Raw genomic sequence first — 19,807 nt, 5'->3', positions numbered from 1 at the left:
GTGAACATTTGTCCTACTCAGACCACCTCTCCCTCCTTCTGTTCTTGGCCCCTCAGTCCTTGAAATTCACCTGTTTCTCAGTCACCCTGGCTTCGATAACCTGCTCACCAGAAAACCCCTGAACAGTCATTGCTGAATGTGCCAGACTACACGGTAGTCATTTTGCATTCATGACACCTTGTTTAAGCCTCACAGGAACCCTTCACGTGAGAATAAGGGGCCAAGAAAGGGCTCTGCAGACTTAACAGGATGAGAACTGTTTAATTATAGCTGAACTGAGCATTAATTATTGTCAGACATTGTCATGAGCACTGTACGTACACTATTTCTTTTAACCTAAATATTAACCCTACAAGGCATTGTTGTCATCCCTACTTTACATGTAGGAAAATTGAGGTCCAAAGAGGTGAACCATATGCCAACTGAGGGTAACAGTGGGGACCGGTGACTACTCTTGGACATAAATCCAATTAAAAACAAAAAGCCCTTAATCTAAGAAAAGGAACTTACAGGCTCATGTAGCAGAAAAATGTAAAGGAACAGCATCAGGTATGGCTGGATCTAGGCACTTAGGTATCTGTCTCCATCTCTTGGTATACTTTGTTTTATGATTGTTTTACTCCCAGGAAAGTTCTCCTTCATTGAGGTAAGATGACCAAAAGCAGCTCTAGGTGTACCCCAAAGCAACTCAGCGACCACCATCAAAATGCAAGTCTCACTGGACCAAACCTGGGGCCAATGACCATCTAACCTGCTCTCTGTGGTCAAAAGGGTTGAAAGCTACTATTGTCCAGGCCAGGGTTGCCTGCCCACTCTTGAGCCCGGGAGGGGCGTAAGGTGTAGGAGAGGAGCCTTCTCACAAAGGAAGACCAAGAATCTGTTATTAAAACCCACAGAGCAGAACAAGGCAGCTGAGCGGCAGTGACCGCCACGCAGGGATCTGACCCAGAGCCGCCTCGCTCACAGCCTGCATGTTAACCAGTATGCGCCATCCCCTCTGTTTTGATTGCCTCTTTCTAATTCCCTGGCCCTGGGCTGACCCCTCGCGAGTCCCCTCCTTCAGCCCTCGGCGCTGAGCGCTGGTACTTAACGGTCATGCCAAGCAGGTGATGGATGGCAGCTGCCCAGGAGGCTCTTCAAAGGGGACAGGCAGCTGCTGGCTTTGCAATGACTCTTCTGTAGGGACGAAACCCAAATGCGATCACAGCACCGAGGGGCCACCTCAGCTTTTTGTGGATTCGCCCTCTTTGGGCCCCCTGCCTCTGTTTCCAGTTTACATCCCAGGCTGCTCTGAGGCAGGAAAATCTTATCAGAAATGGAAGCATGTGACCATCCTAGCAGCCAAATAATTGTTCCTTTGTGCTGTCAGAACATCAGCCCTGGAAGATACCCCAGGTGGTTCCCTATCCCATCTTCCCGTCAAGCAGAGGAGATTCAGAGAGGCTGAGATCTTATCCAGAGGCTGCATAGCCGGGGAGTGGAGGCAGAGCTAGGACACATGAAAGAAACTCAGACTAACTGCGCACCTACTGTGTGCCGAGCTCACGCTGGGGGCTTCAGCCAAGTTGTAGCTGCTTGTTCAAACCACGGGGCCAAACTTTAGGGATGAACCCTCAGTGTGTACTGCAGGGAAGCCTGAATTCCACACCAAGGTTCTGCTGTGCGGGGCATCCATGGTCCAATCGTGTCTGGGATTTGGTTTCTCCATTTAGAAAACAGGATTGACGACCTCAAGGGTGATTCCACCTCAACATTCCAGATTGTGTGGTAAAGGCCATCCTGGGGGAAGGGAGGCCCTCTGGGCAACATTTTAGCCACGAGAGGGAGAGGCCACAGACTCTTCTGTGAGCAACTGTGACGTTGAAGCAGGCCCCCCTAGACTAAGAGGATGAAGTCCTAAGTCATAGACCACGCCCTTCCTGATCCAATCCCCGGCAGCCCCTCCTCCCTCCAACCTCCAGCCTTGCCTGTCACACTCCAGCACTCGCCGCTCTGAAACACGTGAACTTCCAGGAGCCACCCTGCTGTCCCTCCCCTCCAGGACTCTGCCATGCTGTCCCCTCCCTGGCTAACTCCCACTCACGCTTCTGTTCCTACTAGAACAGGAAACTCAACCCCGAGATTAATTTAGGAGCCTCCCCAACGTTTCTCAGGCCCCTCTGCTCCCCATCAGAGTGCTTTTTATTAGGTTGCAATCTGCCACTTGTCTGTCTCCCCTCCTGGATCATAAAATCAAGGACAGGACCGACTCTGGTCACAGCCGTATCCCCGACATCCAGGATGGAACTGGCCCAACAAGCAGTAAAGGGGGAACCCTAACTAAATTCGAGTGGTCATGAGCATCCCAAGGGTCCTGGGAAGACTGTGCCCCAGAAGACCCCTCTGAGCATCAAACAGAAGAGATTTTTTTTCTCCCTATTTACCAGGAGGACTTCTGTCCCTGCCTGCATGGTTTATCGGCAGTAACAGCAGTAGTGCCCGTTGGCAGTGATCATATTTCTGACTGTGAGACCTGAGAGGGGGACTTGTCACCTTGCTCCTGAACCGCACTGCAAGCCTCCCAATACCTGGAGGCCAGGAGTTCACTATATTCTTCGCACAGCAGCCAGGGAGCATCCTTCCAAAAGGCAGATCAGATCACAGCTGTTCTGGGAGCACAAACTTCTGAGCCTTTCCCGTTTCACTAAAAGCCCAAATCCTTAGAATTCCCTGAAAGGCTGTAGCGGGCTGGATTTCAGGAAAAGGCACAAAAGGTGACCTCGGACCCCAGCCAGAACGGCCTTTTATCACACAGTCCAGAACGCTGAGATGGAAGGATCTTTGGGGCCATCAATGCCATTTTCTAAAAGGAAAAACTGAGATGGGGTTAGACATCATGCACCCTTGGATCAGTGCAGTCAGAAGGGAGGTGGGGAGGGATGGGCAGGGGGAGGACCCAGGCCAAAAGGCGGGTCCAGGAGAGCCCCGTAGCCAGAATGGCCTATCGGAGTTAGCCCACACTGGGGGGGAAATGACTAAGCTCCTACACCCGCCGTTGTCAGTTACTGGATGTGGACAGCAAGGAAGGGCAAGGTGGCCCTCTGGGGCTGGCCCGTCCCTGGGGTTGACAGCTGAAGGCCAGAGGCCAGTGACGCCGCAAGGCCTCCCCCCAAGGAGAGTCCTAACAAAGCCCACCCACCCTGGCCCCTGTCACCTCTCTGACCTCACCTCTCCCCCACTGCCTCTGGCCACCCTAACCCCCTCCTTCCTTAAACCTTCCTCGTCTTCCCACCTCAGGGCCTCTGCTCTTGCTGACCTGTCCGCTTGGAGTGCTTTTCCTCCAGTCACATCCATGCCTTGTCCCCTCAGTCTCTGTAAAGGTCACCTTATTAGAGCATCCTTCCTTGAGCCCCGCCTCAATAAAAGAGCAGCTCCCCACTTTGCCCTGCCCTTCTTCCCTGCCGCTCTCTGACTCACTGCATTGTTTTTATGTACTAAGTCTTATCCAACTCTTTGTGGGCCCCATGGATTGTCGCCCTCCAGGCTCCTCTGGCCATGGGATTTCCTAGGCAAGAAGACTGGAGTGGGTTGACATGCCCATCTCCAGGAGATCTTCCTGACCCAGGGATCGAACCCTTGTGTCCTGAGCCTCATGCTTGGCAGGTGGATTCTTTCCCACTGAGCCACCTGGATAAGCCTCATTTATTTGTTATTGTCCGTCTCCTTCCTCTCAAACCGAGGCCCAGGGGACTTGTCTGGTGCAGTGCACACAAGCAGCGCCAAACTGAGAACTCAGTGCGTCACAGGAACTCAGTAAATACCTGGGGGTTGAATCAACAAGCCTCCAGTCCTTCACCTGCAGCAGAAGAGATCCTGGCTTTGAACTGTTTAGAGGAGACCGCCTGTACTGGCCCTCCACAGGACACCAGGCTTCAGCATCATAGCGCACCCAGGATGTGGGTGCCATAACTGTTTAATTCCCCTTTGCCCCACTGTACAGAGGAGGCAGCCATGAGCCAGAAGCCACATGCCCCAGGTCACAGACCAGGGGACAGCTGAGCCATTGCAGGAAGCGAGGACTGTCTGACATTGTGTGGGTGGTGGGGGCGGAGGGTGGGGTGTTCTGGGCGCAGCTGCTCCTCAGCTCAGGGGTCCTGCCGCCCCCTGGCTATTTCTCTTATTTCGTACTCAAGTCTGCCATTGCTCTCTGAGTACAATGGTGTTTATTAACTTCCCACTGAGCTCATTACGGAACAGCCACCTTATCACCGACCACCTGCATTCGGAGCTGGGCAGGATCACACTCAGTTTATAAACAGCCCCAGTCTCCACCCCAAGGGTAGTCATAGAATCAGGGGCCACCAGCTTCACTCGGAAGTTCAAGTCCGAGGGCAAAGAGCTGGCCCCTCCTCTGTCCCCAGCCCTCACCACCACTCCAGGACCGGGAGTCAAGCAGGAATCCATCTGAGTCTCCCACTCTCTCTGTCCCGTCTGCCATCCCTGCGCCAGACACACATTCATCTTGACACTGTGACAAGCTCACTGCCATGTGGCTGTCATCCTCAGCACGGCCCAAGAGAGCTGTCGTTGGAACTTCCCGTGACGACGTGGTGAACCTCAGGCAGGTGTGAGCTTTGCCGTGGATTCACTCTGTGCTCCTGGGCCAGATGGCTAATCTCTGCGAGCCTCAGCTTTCCCATCTCTGTAATGGACGTAATCACGCCCCCTGTGAATGCTTGTGTGCAATTTACATGTAATAACAAATGCTTAGAGTCAAAACCTCAATCGTTCAGTCCTGACTTCTCCGCCATGCACAGTCAGCTGAGTGTTTAGGGATCACGACATTTTAGGGGCCCATGAAAAGGTTTTAATTTCTTTTAAAACCAAAAGCCAAGTTGTAACATAATCCAGTGGAAGATAATATTCCTTCTTGTACCAAAGCAGTCATAAAATACAATTTTAATTGTTTTTTTTTTTTTTAATGGAGGAAGAGGCCCATAAAGGCAGAAATGCGTAGAGCCCAGGAACTCTGTGATACAGTCCAGGAAAGCCACAGTGCAGCTCTGCAGCCATGTTTGTTCGGGGAGTTGGAGGCACAGACCGGGACCCAAAGAAGGTACTGGATTAGTTTGACCTGTGCTTGACCAGCATGACTTGAACTTTGGTAACTTGATGAGCCACAAGGCTTGACAAGCAATCGGCTTTCAGTCTAGCTCACAGTCTAACAAAACCCATTCCTTATTCTTGCCACAAATATATTCTAAGGGCTTCCCAGGTAGCCCTAGTAGTAAAGAATCCACCCGCCAATGCAGGAGACTCGGGTTCGATCCCTGGGTTGGGAAGATCCCCTGGAGAGGCATGGCAACCCACTCCAGTATTCTTGCCTGGAGAATCCCATGGACAGAGGAGTCCTCTGGGCTGCAGTCCATGGGGTCAAAAAGAGTTGGACACGACTGAACGACTTAGCACACACGTACTCCAAGCTAGGCTCGGTCTGGGTTCAAGTATTGGTGTGAGTACTGTCTGGCTGTGTGAACTTGGGAAAGTGACTTTATGTCCGTGTGCCACTGATAAAATGGGAGTGATGGGTGTCAGAATTCAGACAATCCAGTGAAAACTTTTAGAAGATAGCCCAGTGTATAATAATCACTCCAAAATGTTAGCCCAGGGTAACCATCACAGACATGGTCCCCGCCCCAAGGGAGCCTGCAAAACACAGGCCATGAACAAGCATGTTAATGAAGGGTTTGGCCTTGGTGGTTCTCAGTGCTATGAAGGAAATAGGAGAGCGGTGTTAGAGTAACTCCCCCTTGACGGCCTTCGGTCAAAGGCCACATCCAGCCCAGGGAGGCCAGATGGACAAACACCCAACCCTCCTCTCCTCCCACCCCCTGATCTCCTGCTGGGCTCCTCATTGGCTGAACCCACCCAGGGCCAGGCATGGGAATCTGTGGACGTGTCCAATCAGGTCAGCTTCCCGGGCTCAGGGCAGGATGGTGAAGGATGGAGCGCAGTCTGGAGGGTCAAGCAGGATACCTCCCACATAGAGCCCCGCCTCTCTGCAAGGCTGAAATCATTCATTAGCTCCTCTTTGCCCACAGGTTCCCAAGGATGCCCCCACAGCCCCTCGGTCCCTACACCTGCTCCCACTCCCATCTCACCCTCAAGTTTGGGGAACTTCTCATGGTTCCCCCAAAGCATAAGGCCATTTTACATCTTTAGAGCTTTACCCCAGCTGTTGCCACCCCCTAGAATGCCCTCCCCACACCCACATCTGGGCAAACCCCAACAGGACAGTGGGACAGGGCAGAGCCTGGAAACCTGGCTTCCAGCTCCGTTTCTGCCACTTCTTAGCTGCATGACCTGGGGGAAGCCAGTTCATCCAGTGGAACCTCCGTGTCTCATCTGTAACATGCAAAGGATGCGAGTTCACTCCACACTGTGAAGTTACTATGAGAACCAAATGAAATCATGCTTACAAAGGGCTGGGCAAGAGGTCACCCAGTGAGTCAGAGGCAATTTTTAAAAATTTCTTTGTTTGGCTGTGTCTGTTCTAATTGTGGCACATGGGACCCTTTTAGTTGAGGCATGTGAGCTCTTAGTTGAGGCATGTGGGATCTAGTTCCCTGGCTAGGAATCGAACCCAGGCCCCCTGCATTGGTAGCACAGAGTCGTAGCCACTGGACCACCAGGGAAGTCCCCAGAGGCAATTTTTAAGAAGTACATCGTTTATGAAGCTGTTGCTGACCATCTGTCCCTCGAGCATCAGGGCCCCACTGTTCTGTGAGCATCAGTGCACCTTTCCTGGACAGCTCTTGGGGCCCCTAGAATGCTTTCCTCTGCATCTCCATCCATGCCCTGTGAGCTCCAAGAGGGTCTATCTGTGTCCTCAGCATCCAGCGCACGGCAGCACTCGGTGAATACGGAATGAATGAATGAATGAATGAACAAGTGTTCAAACCAGTGGACCAGTCTGCCTGCCCCTCCACCTGAATAAAGCTTGAACTACTTCAGTCCCCGCCTGGACTACTAAACAGGGCACGGGGTGACCTCTTGAGGAAGCCCAGGCCCAAGGTCATGGCGGGGGGAGGGGTACTAAGGGCAGTACCGGGGCTGGGAGGAGGTGGCAGGCCCCAGCTCATTGGAAATGCAGAGAGAATCCCAGCGCAGCCGCCTTCTCTGGCAGGGAGCGCGCGGGAAAAGACAAGAAAAATGAAGCCGCCACAATCTCATTTTCTGAGGCCTGCAAGTCAGCCAGGAAATAGCTATTATTCCATCGCACTGTCGGTATTAAGTTATTTCCTTCACTAAATACGGGAATGTTCATGAATATCTATTGAGTCCCAGGTACAGACACCTCCTGGCTCTGTGGCTCCGTCACTCTGCCTTTACATTCCTCCAACAACACCCCTCAATCTTGCTCTGAAGTGAAAGACAATAGTATTTTAAATTGGTTAATAAATCTCGGAATTGATGCTCCTCGAAGGCCCGGGAACTTCGTCTCTATTACTTGAATAAAAGGGATCACATTTTAACCACTGCTGGGCTAGGAACTCAGGAGAGGGACCTGAACCAGCCTGTCCTTCGTGCTGGGGAGGGGAGGGTCGGAGGCTTCAGGACCCTGGGTCCGACGGAACCCTTTGGACAGCCAGGAAATTCTCATTTTTCTGGTCGATTCAGGCCAGCGGGACATCTTGGACCACTTTGGTTTTGATGGCTTTGTGTTCGGCCAGTTCCCCTGGATTCAAATAAAAGAGACTTGGAAGCAGAGCTCCAGGGAGAAGATGGGTATCTGACATCCTTAAAAAGGATGGGGACTTCCCTGGCTGTCCAGTGGTTAAGACTCTGAGTTTCCAATACAGGGGCTGTGGATTCAATCCCTGGTCAGGGAACTAAGATCTAACATGCTGCACGGTGTAGCCAAATTTAAAAAAATAATTAAAAATAAAAACCACCTGTATGCAGATAAGGAAGGTGGGGGAGGAAAGCATAAATAATACTGTCTGGAACACCATTCCAGGTGTTGATTCTTTTATCACCTTCCTCATGGGCACAGGTGACCTTGAACATCCTTGTTGGGGTGGAGAAAGCTTTGAAAAGCCCAGATGCGGGAGAATGAGAAGTAGGACTAAAATGTCTCCTGTTTTTTCAGTGTCTTGCCATCTGCTTCACACGTTTTCCCAACCCATCCTCGCAGCCACCCTAGGAAATGCAAAGTCCAGACGTTGTCAACGGGCCAGAAAACCCACAGGTCAGAATCATCTCTATGTACTCAGCACCCAACACACGGCCTGGCCCCAGAGTTGTTGCTGTTGGGTACTAGCTCAGTCATGTCCAATTCTTTGTGACCCCATGGCTTGTAGCCCACCAGGATCCTCCATCTGTGGAATTTTCCAGGCAGGAATACTGGAGTGGATTGTCATTTCCTTCTCCAGGGGATGTTTCCAACCCAGGGATCGAACCCGTGTCTTCTTCATTGGCAGCCAGGTTCTTAACCCCTGAGCCCCCAGCCCCAGTGTATCAGCTTCAAAAATAGTGGGGAAATGGGCTATTGTACAACATCCCCAATTTACAGATGTGCCAAGTGAGCCTTGGGGCAGGCAAAGGCTTGCTCAGCAACTCATCAATGACTCAGCTAAGACAGTCTGTGCACCCACTATGTCCAGGCCCTGAGCTGGGTACTACAGATACAGGTGTGAACAAAAAAAGGCGCTTGATGGGGCTCGTCATCTCGGAGTGAGGTGGGGGGCGGGGGGGCAGCAGGGCAGAGAGCACTTGAGTGACTAAAGAGAGAACCGGGACAACTTCAGGTGTACAGTAAATCCACTACGTACGGCAAGTTCCATTCCGAGTGAGTTAGTAAGTCCAATTGGTTCATACATTCAGCAAAGTTAGCCTAGATACCCAACTAACACAATTGGCTATTAGTAATGTACTGTAATAGGTTTCTACTACTTTTCACACAATCAATACATCAGTGAAAGTGAAAGTCGCTCAGTCGTGTCCAACTCTTTGCAACCCCATAGATATACAGTCCATGGAATTCTCCAGGCCAGACTACGGGAGTGGGTAGCCTTTCTCTTCTCCACAGGATCTTCCCAACCCAGGGATCGAACCCAGGTCTCCCACATTGCAGGTGGATTCTTTACCAGCTGAGCCTCAATGGAAGCCTAAGAATACTGGAGTGGGTAGCCTATCCTTTCTCCAGCGGATCTTCCCAACCCAGGAATCGAACCAGGGTCTCCTGCATTTCAGGTGGATTCCTTACCAGCTGAGCCACAGGGGAAGCCTAAGAATACTGGAGTGGGTAGCCTATCCCTTCTCCAGCGGATCTTCCCGACCCAGGAATCGAACCCGGGTCTCCTGCACTGCAGGCGGATTCTTTACCAACTGAGCTATCAGAACAAACACAAAAAGAAAACATTTTTAATCTTACAGGACAGTCCCAGGTTCGTTTCTGGAAACTGGGTCCCAACTACAGGACTCAGGATATCCTGGTCTCTTCAAGATTCATCAAAGCACACATCCCATGGCTGTCACTGGCGGAGCAGGTGGAGAGTGACCCCCAGCTAACCAAGGGACCTCTCGTCACGGGTGGGTCGGAGAAGCCGAGCTCCGAGGCACTTTCAGAAAATCTCACAGTCTGGCAAGGGCCTCGTCCAGAGTGCTGAACTCCATCTGGGGAATAAAGCCAGACACATCACTCTTTTGGACAAGCAATTTTTTTTTTTTTTTTGCATAATTGACAATTCTTGGCATATTCTCCCCTTCTCTGCTCACAGCCTTCTTTTCATGTCACTCATGCACGTACCAGACACTCCGAGGTGACTTCCCTTGAAAGGAGAACGCCAGAGAGACCTCTGTCTCCCTACCCTTAAATATTCCACTTGTTATAAATTCCCCGAGGAGTCTTCTCAGCTCCAAATATCAGGGGAACGGAAAGGGGGGAGGAAAGGGGGGGGAAAACACATTCTCAGAACAGTTCTTTGTACTTGAGATTCTTTGGTTTGTATTAAAATATTCTCATCTCCCCATAATTTATGAACACTCCTGGCACTAAGAGGCTTCGCTTTGTCCCTGATCCTCCGTTCTAGAAATAAAACGAAGAATGTCAGTGCGGACATCTCCCGGAGGGAGGGGGCGACTGGCCAGACACTTCCAGAGCATCTGATTTGAGTGGTCGGGGAAAGGCAGACTCATTTCCTGACCCCTTTTATCAGGGAGGAGACTCAGCAGTAGGCACTTCCCTGTCCGTGATCTCATTTGATTTTCCCAACAGTCCTACCATGTTGCTATTATAATTATTATGACACCACTCTCTCAAAGCGAACAGTGAGACTCTAAGGGCTAAAGTGTCCTCTCAAGAGCCGGAGCCGGCAAAACATGGGCCTTGGATTTAAATCCAGATGCAGCTGACGTCCCAGTGCTCCTACCAATTGACGACTCCTTCTGGAGGAGGAGTAATCAAGGCAGGCTGCCTGGAAGAGGCAGGATTTAAACTGAGTCTCAGAGCTGCTGGTGTCCCAGCTTGCTGTGTTTTCTGGTGGCAGAGATGCAGCTGTCCTCAGTCATTCAGTCTCTATAGCACCCTGAAGGAGGCAGGATCTGTAATTTATTCAGCATCATTTTTGAAAATACATGGATTTGATATTTTCTCCCTCATACGAAAACCTCTGCTTCTCCTACCCCTGTGACAGCTGAGCAAAATTTAACATCCTGATCATGACATTCAAGGTTCTTAATAATTTGTCCTAACCTACCTGTTTAGCTTTCTGCCTCATTACCATCACACACATACACACACACACACACACACACACACACACACACAGATATGCCCTTAAAGATACACATGCTAGTCAAATAACACTTTATCCTCAAACAGGAGGATACAGACTTCCTCCTCTATATTGCTCGTGGGATTCCCACTTCTTGCAATGCCTTTCTCTGCCTAGTGAACTCCTATGCATCCCTCAGAGCCCAAGTCAAATGCCCCATCAGCAAGGAAACTTTTGCTTCATCCCTTCATATACAGTTCTTTGTACATGTATCTGGTAAGAACCAGCCCAGAACTAACTGGCCCGTAGTGAGACATCTGTCCCCCTTACAATGAATGTTGCAGATAGGAGCTCAGGTCTTATATTTCTCTGAATCCCCACAGCTTTAGCCCAGGGCCTGGCCTTTTGTCTAGGGGGTCAATAACCACAGATGCTGATGGATGAATAAATGAATGAGTGAGTGAATGGATGAATGTATTGCAGACTTTCAGGAGTTGCCTGTTGGATGAACCTAAGCCTCTGCTTCACACACACACACAAGAAAGTCTGCCTCACGACCTGACATGCAGTTGGTCCTCAAACAACGCCTTTGGTGCACAAGACATCCCTCTTCTCACCTGAAACTGCTTGTTAGGGGAGAATGAAGACAACAAAAATGGACTTCCCTGGTGGTCCAGTGGTTAAGAATCTGCCTGCCAACACAGAGGACGCAGGTTCCATCCCTGGTTCTGGAAGATTCCAAATGCCTGGGAGCAACTAAGCCCATGCGCCCCAACTACTGAGCCCACACACGCCAGAGCCCATTCTCTGCAACGAGAGAAGCTGCTGCAATGAGAAGCCTGCACACGGCAATGAACACCCAGCACAGCCAAAAAGGAACAGAATAAGTTAATTTAAAAAGCAACACCGGGCTTCCCTGGTGGTCCAGTGGTTAAGAATCTGTCTGCCAATGCAGGGGACACGGGTTCAGTCCCTGGCCTGGGATGACTCAGCGTGCCACAGGGCAATTAAACCCATGCAGCACAACTGCTGAGCCTGTGCTCTAGAGCCCCTGTGCCGCAACTACTGAAGCCCACGCGCCCTAGAGCCCATGCTTTACGAGAGAAGCTACGGCAGTGAGAAGCCCCCTGCACCGCATCTAGAGGGTAGCCCCGCTCACCTCTACCAGAAAAAGCCCATGTGCAGCCATGCAAACCCAGTGCAGCCAAAATAAAATAAATTTTTGTTAAAACAAATAAATAAAAAGCAACCACAAATCTAAGGCCTGGGTGGCAGTCTGAGCCCTCAGCGGCCCCACTGGAAGGAAATAGACAGAGCAGCTTCCAGGGTCCGGCTCCTCTCCCTCTCTCCAAGCTCCAGATCCATCTTTTACTGACCAGTGGCCTATCTCGCCTAACATCCTCCCCGAGAAGAGGAACTGGGGGTTTTCAGACCCACAGTCCAGTCGAGGGGCTGAGACTGGAGACAGAGCTGACCGAGCAGTAAAATGGCATCAAACACGCAGTAGCTTTCACCCCAAGTGTCCAGGCCTGTGGACATTTGGGGAGTGGATGGAGGAGCCCTGATTTATAACACGGGCCAATTTCCAGGGTGCAAATATTCCCATCACGACAGATTTCAAGCTGATGGTTTAACAAGTGGCTTAGAAAACTCCTGAATTTTTAACAACCAGCTCTCGTGAACCGGGGTGAACCAGCTCCAGGACTTCAGGGTTACCTGTTATGGTCGTTATTATTATTACGGTCCAACCAAGCAGTGTTATTTTCAGTGTCTTCCTTTCACAAAACTACGTGAGATTTCCCTTCAACATTGGAATGTGCAGGCTAAACATAGTTTGAAAGTCATCAAAGCAAATGGTAAGGTCTCAATAACCTTCCAGAAGTTCAGCACCCAAGTCCTCCCCCTGGGAGATAACTCCCCAGACTCCCTCCAAGATACAAGAATCCCATCCCTTGCCCTTTTTTCCGATAGCCCTACAATGGGCAAGTCAGAAAGTGCACCCCAAAGGAGTACTGTGTGGGCTCAGACAAATCACCCAACCTCTCTGAGCCTCAGTTTCCTCATCTGGCTCCCAGAGATGCTGTGAAGGGTTAATGAGGTAACATATGTGGAACATATTTGAAATACCCATCACAATAATGCCCAATAAAACACGGCTATTATTAAGAATACTCATCATGATACAAGCAGCAGTCCCGGGGCCCCTGCTCCTCTGCAGAGGGTCCGGGGTCTCCCAGGACCCCCACAAGTTATGCAAACAGCAGGACAGAGCTGGATCCCTGGAGCTGAGCAAGCCTCCCGTCTCCTCCCCCCACCGCCCCCTCACTTCCAGTCCCCCTCCAGGACTAATTTATTTATTTCCTTCTGAATCCTCCGAGTCCAGCAAGCTGTGGAGTGGTCAGATGGATTTTTTAAATTAATTGACAGGAAATCAATGAAGCAGTGATCGTTTTGGCCCTGGCTGGGTGGGGGGCCATCTCGGCCATGGGAGACAAATGGGCGGCTTCAGGCAGCACGGGGGTGGGGGCTTTGTTGAGCTGTGGTTGGGGTGTGGGTCCTGAGGCCCAGGAGGCCAGCACCTGCCGTGGGATGCAGGATGGAGAAGTGAAAGGCGGTCAACCTGCCCGCCAAGGAGCCAGGAGATCCGAGTTCAGGCCCTGACACCCCCACCTACCAGCCATAGTCACCACGCCTTTCAGAGCCTCAGTCTCCTCCGAGGGTGGCGGTAAGGATTTGACTCAGACACATCTGGGGAGAGAGTCGGGGGGCGTTATTCAATCCACCACAACAGTGAGACTAAAGCAAATGTCACAGAAGCTTGGGAGTGCTTGTGCCATACGGCTGGCCCTCTCGGGCTTTGCTGGGAACCCTTCACCAGGACTGCCAGCCCAAGCTAGCCCGCTGGGAAAGGAGAGAGACATGCGGCCCAGGCACCCCAGCCAACAGCCAGCCAACCCCCAGTGACGGAGCTGCCTTGCTGACCAACAGCTGATGGCCGACTCTTGTGTGAGCCCGGGTAGCATCCTTGGTGGCTCAGATGGTGAAGAATCTGCCTGCAATGTGGGAGACCTGGGTTCGATCCCTGGGTTGGGAAGATCCCCTGGAGAAGGTCATGGAAACCCACTCCAGTGTTCCTACCTGGAGAATCCCGTGGACAGAGGAGCCTGGCAGAGGAGCGTGGACAGAGAATCCCGTGGACAGAGGAGCCTGGCAGAGGAGCGTGGACAGAGAATCCCGTGGACAGAGGGGTCCCAAAGAGTTGGACACCGCTGAGAGGCTGAGCACACATACTACAGGTAAAGAAACCGAGGCTCAAGCAGGGGAAACCACTAGCTTAAGACCTCATGGCTAGGACCAGTGTCACCCTCTGACCTGCCTGACCCCAAAGCCATGGGTCTTCCAACAGCCCCACTCAGTTCTAAAATCATGCTGAGTCAGCACGATTATCCATGACTGGTTCCCTCTTCCCCAGTCACCTTTCCAACAAACTGTTACCACATTCCCCCCACCTCACCCACCCAGCCCCCCTCCACTCATTCGGCAGTTATTTGTTGAAGCAGGAGAGCACAGTGGTTAAGCATTCAGACTCCGATGTCAGAGTCAAATTCCAGCTCTGTTTCTTCCCAGCTGTGTGACTTAGGACAAGTTAACTCACCTCTCTGATCCATGTCTTCCTCATCAGTAATAGGGAGAACACAAGAATGTCTGCTGCTGCTGCTGCTGCTGCTAAGTCGCTTCAGTCATGTCTGACTCTGTGCGACCCCATAGTCAGCAGCCCACCAGGCTCCCCCGTCCCTGGGATTCTCCAGGCAAGAACACTGGACTGGGTTGCCATCTCCTTCTCCAATGCATGAAAGTGAAAAGTGAAAGTGAGAGCACTCAGTTGTCGATTCTTAGCGACCCCGTGGACTGCAGCCTACCAGGCTCCTCCGCCCATGGGATTTTCCAGGCAAGAGTACTGGAGTGGGGTGCCATTGCCTTCTCCCAAGAACGTCTACTTGGTGGAATTCTTTGCAGATGAATTAGGAAAGGCATGGAAAGCACTATGACAGTGCCTGGCATGGAGTGTGTGCTCAGCAAATGCTGGTGTTATATCTGTGGCCATTGCTCCTGACAGCCTGCCACAGACCAGGCACTGAAGTGGTCCCTTTGGAAGACCATGAAGATGCCAGTCTCTACCCAACAGGGGCAGAGCCTCTTACTGACTGAACTGGGCAGTACTGAACCATTTCAGAACTTGCTTCTTTTACTTACTGCTTTTTCTGGACAACGGGAAGATGTGAGAAAGCAGCAGAAAGAAGAGGCAATCTTTACTCGGGATGCCAGGGTCCCAACTCTGCCTGCAATCCACTCTGAATGATGCCTCCCTTGTCTGGCCTTCAGTTTTCCCATCATATCATGAAGGAATGAACTTCCAAACTGTCCCATCTCTTCCTGCCATTCTGTCATCTTGGGATCACCAGCTGTTCATCCCCATTCCATCTAACCTGACATCAGAACAAACCTCCCCCCAAATACATTCAATGCCAAGCAGATTTCGATAATCCGAGGAATTCTGGTTTTTATTGATGATGTCCACCCGCCCCCTTCCTTCCACAGCCCAAGATAAATTTGCATTAGGGGCTGGATTCAAAAAGAGGAGAAAAAAAAAAAAGCAAGCAAGAAAGAGGGCTGTCTTTGAAGTGAATGACATGAATTATTTCGACCTAACTTACTAATTAAGACCTCATTAGCAGCCCAAATTTGTGATAGATCAGCAGAGGACTTGGCACAATGGTTTAATTTAATGATTTCTTGCATTACTTTGTTAATCATCTTTAGTCTGATTTAATTTATGCCAATGTGACTGTCCTAATTTCTAATTAAGGCATTGATGGCGGGGACGCCCGCTATAGCATAAGAATTTCAATCAAGGCTGATACAAAAGCAGATATTCGTTTTTAAGGGCTGTGAGATAGCAATTTGCTAAGCCTTCTGCTTATTGTTTTATTCTCCCCCACCGAAAGGTTGGGGAGGGTCTGGTCTTTGCCTGGGGCAGACGGATTCTCACTAATCACAGACCTTTACAGTGATCGATTTTTTTTTAAGGCTCTGAAAAAGACCTTGGAGATTAACCAGACTAAGCTCCTCATTTCACGCATGAGGCAACAGGGGCCAGAGAGGGTGAGGTGCTCACCCAAGGTCACACAGCAAGTTAGCAAGATGGCAGGGGGAGACCCCAGGCACGTGCTGTCCTCCACGGTCACCAGCTTGACGGCAGTGGTGGTTTCCGCAGGCGGGGGTTGCAACTGACTGGGGTTTCAGTCAGTGAATTAAAGTTGACATAATAATTCCAATAACTTCCAGCACTTGAGGGCCAGACCCTGAGCTTGAAGTGTGATGTACATTTTTCTCATATCCACAAACCAACACCCACGCCTGCCCTCCCATTTTATAGAGGCTCAGAGAGGTACAATGCCTCCCCAGCATTCCACAGCAAAAAAATGGGATTTGAACCCAGATCTTCCTGATTCCCAAGTCCATGCTACTATCACGGCTCCGGCCTGCCTCCCTAGGTCACCATCAGGTATCCATAGTAATTTGTATCAATATTATAGCTAACGTGTATTTAGAACTTACCAAGTGCCAAGAGCTGTACTAAGCCCCTCACATGAGAATCCCATTTGATCCTCACAACACCCTGTGAAGAAGGCATCATTCTTATGACAAATCATACCTAGAAAAGCCAAGGACCAGAGAGGTTACTTGAGCTGCCCAACAATGCACAGCAAGATGGCAGTGTCCTCTAATCTAAAACTTCCTACGTCCCGCTTCTGTCCTGAGTATTTCTGAGCTTGGCTGAGCCAGAATGCCTGGGCTTTGCCTCCCCAGGGCACTAGAATATGCCTTTGGGCTCCTTTAAGGATGCCAGAGGCAGCCTGAGCCACAGAGGAGACGTGCGCCGAGCCAAGAGCCGGGAGGAACATCCTTCCATCCTAGTTCCACCACCAATTTGCAAATCCTGTCTCCTCCCTGGGCCTCAGTTTCCCACTCTGAAAATGAAGGGACTGGAAAAGCCGTTCTCCAATGTGGCTGCACGTTGGAATCACCAGAGGCCACCCTCCCCCTAAATAAACCCAGCTCAATAAACCCAGTCCAGACCTAATGAATCAGAATCTCTAGGGACAAGGTCCAGGACTCTGGATGGCAACCAGCATCCTTGGTGATTCCAATACACTTAACATCTGAGAATGAGTCCTACTGGCCCCTTCCACTGACAGGACCAAAAATATACTCTTGACCTGCTACTCGAGCTGTTCCTTCCCACATCCTCTTCCCCAGAACGGGAAATGGTACCCAGATGCTCAGATCAAGGCTGGAAGCATCCTTGGCTCCTCTCTCCCTGTCTCCAGATCTCTGATCCATCACTGTGTCCTGTCAACTCGACCTCCACAAAATCCTGAATGTCAGCTTCTCTCCCTCCCCCTACCTACCCTTAATAACTGCACCTGCCTCCCCTCTGTTCCTCCATGCCCATCCTGGCCCCCTGCAATCCACTCTCCTCCCAGCATCCTAGTGACCTTGGCAAAATATAAAGTCTTTGCACCTGCTATTCCGTCTGCCTGGAAGTCCATGTCTTTGGCTGTTCATCTCCTTCTTGCCATTCTCTCTGACTTTCCAATCTAAAGGAACCCTGAGCGGCACATTCCCTACCCCAGCAGTCTGCATTACTCCCTTCCTAACAAGCATCGCTATTTAAAATTATCTCATTTTTCTTTTGTCCATTGTCTCCCCGTGATGTTGTGATATAATAATACTTATATATTTGGTCTTTGTTCCCGGTTCCTGGCACGGAGCTCCTAAAACCCTTGGAATTTCCTGAGTGACAGGGGTGAGAGGAATATCTTTTGTTATTCATAATCAGCCCCTTTCAACTCTAGCGAGTTTATGTTAATGAGGTGACTTGGGGAAAACCCCTAAGGATGGGGGCTGGTTGCCAAGGGAACCAGCTCTGCGATTAGAGGGTTGGAACTTTCAGTCCCACCCCACCCCCAACTTCTGGAGACGTGAGAGGGGCTGGAGATTGAGGTCAGTCACCGATGACAATCACTGCAATGGAGGTAATGAAGCCTCAGTAGAAACCCCAGGCAAAGGTGTGGATAGCTTTGGGGTTGGAGCTGGGAGGGCAGGGGGGCCCCATGCCACCTCCCACATACCAAGCCCTATGCACCTCTTCATTCGGCTCTTCTTGAGTTGTATCCTTCACCATCAACAAATAATAGCGTGCAAAGGACTTTGCTGTATCTGCTAGGTGTTTCAGCAAATTATTGAACCCATGCAGGGGCCTGTGGGAATCCGAAACGTATGGGGGCCAGTCTGTCCTTTAACTGCGTCCTCGACCAGTGCGGTCTGCACTGAGCCCAGGCGGTGAGTGTCAGAACTGAGAAAGAGGACACCCAGTTGGTGTCCAGAGCATTGGAGAATTGGCTGGGGTGGGGTGGGGGGAGGGGGGGGAACCCACATATTTGGTGTCAGAAGCATTATAAGTAGTAGAAGAAAAACGTGCTCTTTCCTTTTAGTTGCTATTCACAGTCGTAGCAGAGAAAGAGAGCTTCGTTTTTAATTGTACCTTTATTGGCATGCCAGGTCCATGGGAGCAGGGCCCCTACCTGACTAGGGCACCCCAGTGTCCCCAGGAGGCAACACCTGACACAGAGCAGACACCCCAAGTACTCATCACATGAACAAATGCAGGATGACATCTGTGCTCCTGGAAGAGCTGGGTCTAAACCCCAGTCCTTGGCGATGCCCCAGAATAGGAACACCTTAAGAAATGACATCCTGGGGACTTCCCCCACCCCAGGCGGTCCAGTGGTTAGCACTCTGCCTTCCAATGCAGGGGGCGAGGGTTCGATCCTGGTCAGGGATCTAAGGTCCCACATGCTACAGGATGTGGCCAAAAAAAAATTTTTTTTTTTAAAGAAAGGACATCCTGGGAACCTTTAATGCACAGGACAGCCTCAGGCCGCAATGAGGGGAACCGACAGCAACATTCAGTGACCACTCTCTCCTGGAGATCCAGCCTCCACTATGCCCTTGAGCGCGATCATAGAGAATTTAAAAGTTTGCAAGAAAGTGCATCTGCTAATGTGCAACATTTATGTTAGTCAATATAGATTTATTTAATGCAATAAATGACATAATTGGACTTTTATTTCCATAATATATTTTTCCAAGATAACTAATATTGTGAGTACCCCTGCCTTGCTGATGTCTCCTGAACGAACATATTTCCTGTATTATTACTCTTGTATAAAACTGACATTTAAACAGTTTAATAAATGAGCAGTTGTTTGACTTGTATCAGTTTCAATACATTCCAGGATATTAATAAAATATATTTCATAAGCCAGCTCAATAGACCATGCTGTAAAAATTCAATGATTTATTAGCAACACACTGGCTATTAGTTGGGACAGATACTCAAAATGCCATTAGGGTTAAAATAATAATCAATCAAACTAATTAGACCCTATTTTTCATATGCAAATATAATTAAGCATACATTTCTCCCGTAACTTTAAAGAGAATTATTGAAGCTCAACCTCGTATGAAGAGCCCCTCACTTGAGTTAATGAAATGACAGGGTCTGAAGTTGGATATACAAATGAAATTGATGAACTGTCTTGGGCTTTGAGGATCACAGGGAGGTGGAACAGGAAAAGAAGGGCTGAAAAAAGACCCCCCTGTACACCTGAGTCTATTCATCCTACCAAAGCTGATTAGGGGAAAGTTTCAAGACTCAAAGTGGGCATGGATGACAAAGCCAATATGGTGCCATGAGTTAGAACATGGACTGAACTCACACCACTGAGTTCAAACCTTAGCTTCACCAACAGAGTGGACCTTGGCTTCCTCTGCCCCAGTTTCACCATCTATAAAATGGGAGTGATGATGATAGCACACTGAAATTTGCTGAAAAGAGTAATATGTGCCTCATTCATAACAAGCACCCCAAAAACATTAGCTGTTTTTATCCAGAGGTAGTTTATTTGACCCCTCAGCTTTTT

The 19,807-nt window shown here is 50.1% G+C and overlaps 1 long non-coding RNA gene and 1 other non-coding gene across 2 annotated transcripts; one reads left to right on the top strand and one right to left on the bottom strand.

Annotated features, from left to right (window-relative positions):
* Window positions 1-6,601: 6,601 nt before the first annotated feature.
* TRNAG-ACC (transfer RNA glycine (anticodon ACC)) lies at window positions 6,602-6,674 on the bottom strand. Its single transcript has one exon. It is a non-coding gene; the product is annotated as a tRNA-Gly (tRNA).
* An 11,057-nt stretch (window positions 6,675-17,731) lies between these two features.
* LOC132342566 (uncharacterized) lies at window positions 17,732-18,945 on the top strand. Its single transcript, XR_009490974.1, has 2 exons — window positions 17,732-17,857; window positions 18,720-18,945. It is a non-coding gene; the product is annotated as an uncharacterized lncRNA (long non-coding RNA).
* Window positions 18,946-19,807: the final 862 nt, after the last annotated feature.

Source organism: Bos taurus, chromosome 17, assembly GCF_002263795.3.
Source record: "Bos taurus isolate L1 Dominette 01449 registration number 42190680 breed Hereford chromosome 17, ARS-UCD2.0, whole genome shotgun sequence".
Lineage (NCBI taxonomy): Eukaryota > Metazoa > Chordata > Mammalia > Artiodactyla > Bovidae > Bos > Bos taurus.
The sequence above is the reverse complement of the archived record's forward strand: the minus strand, read 5'-3'. Positions and strand labels throughout refer to the sequence as shown.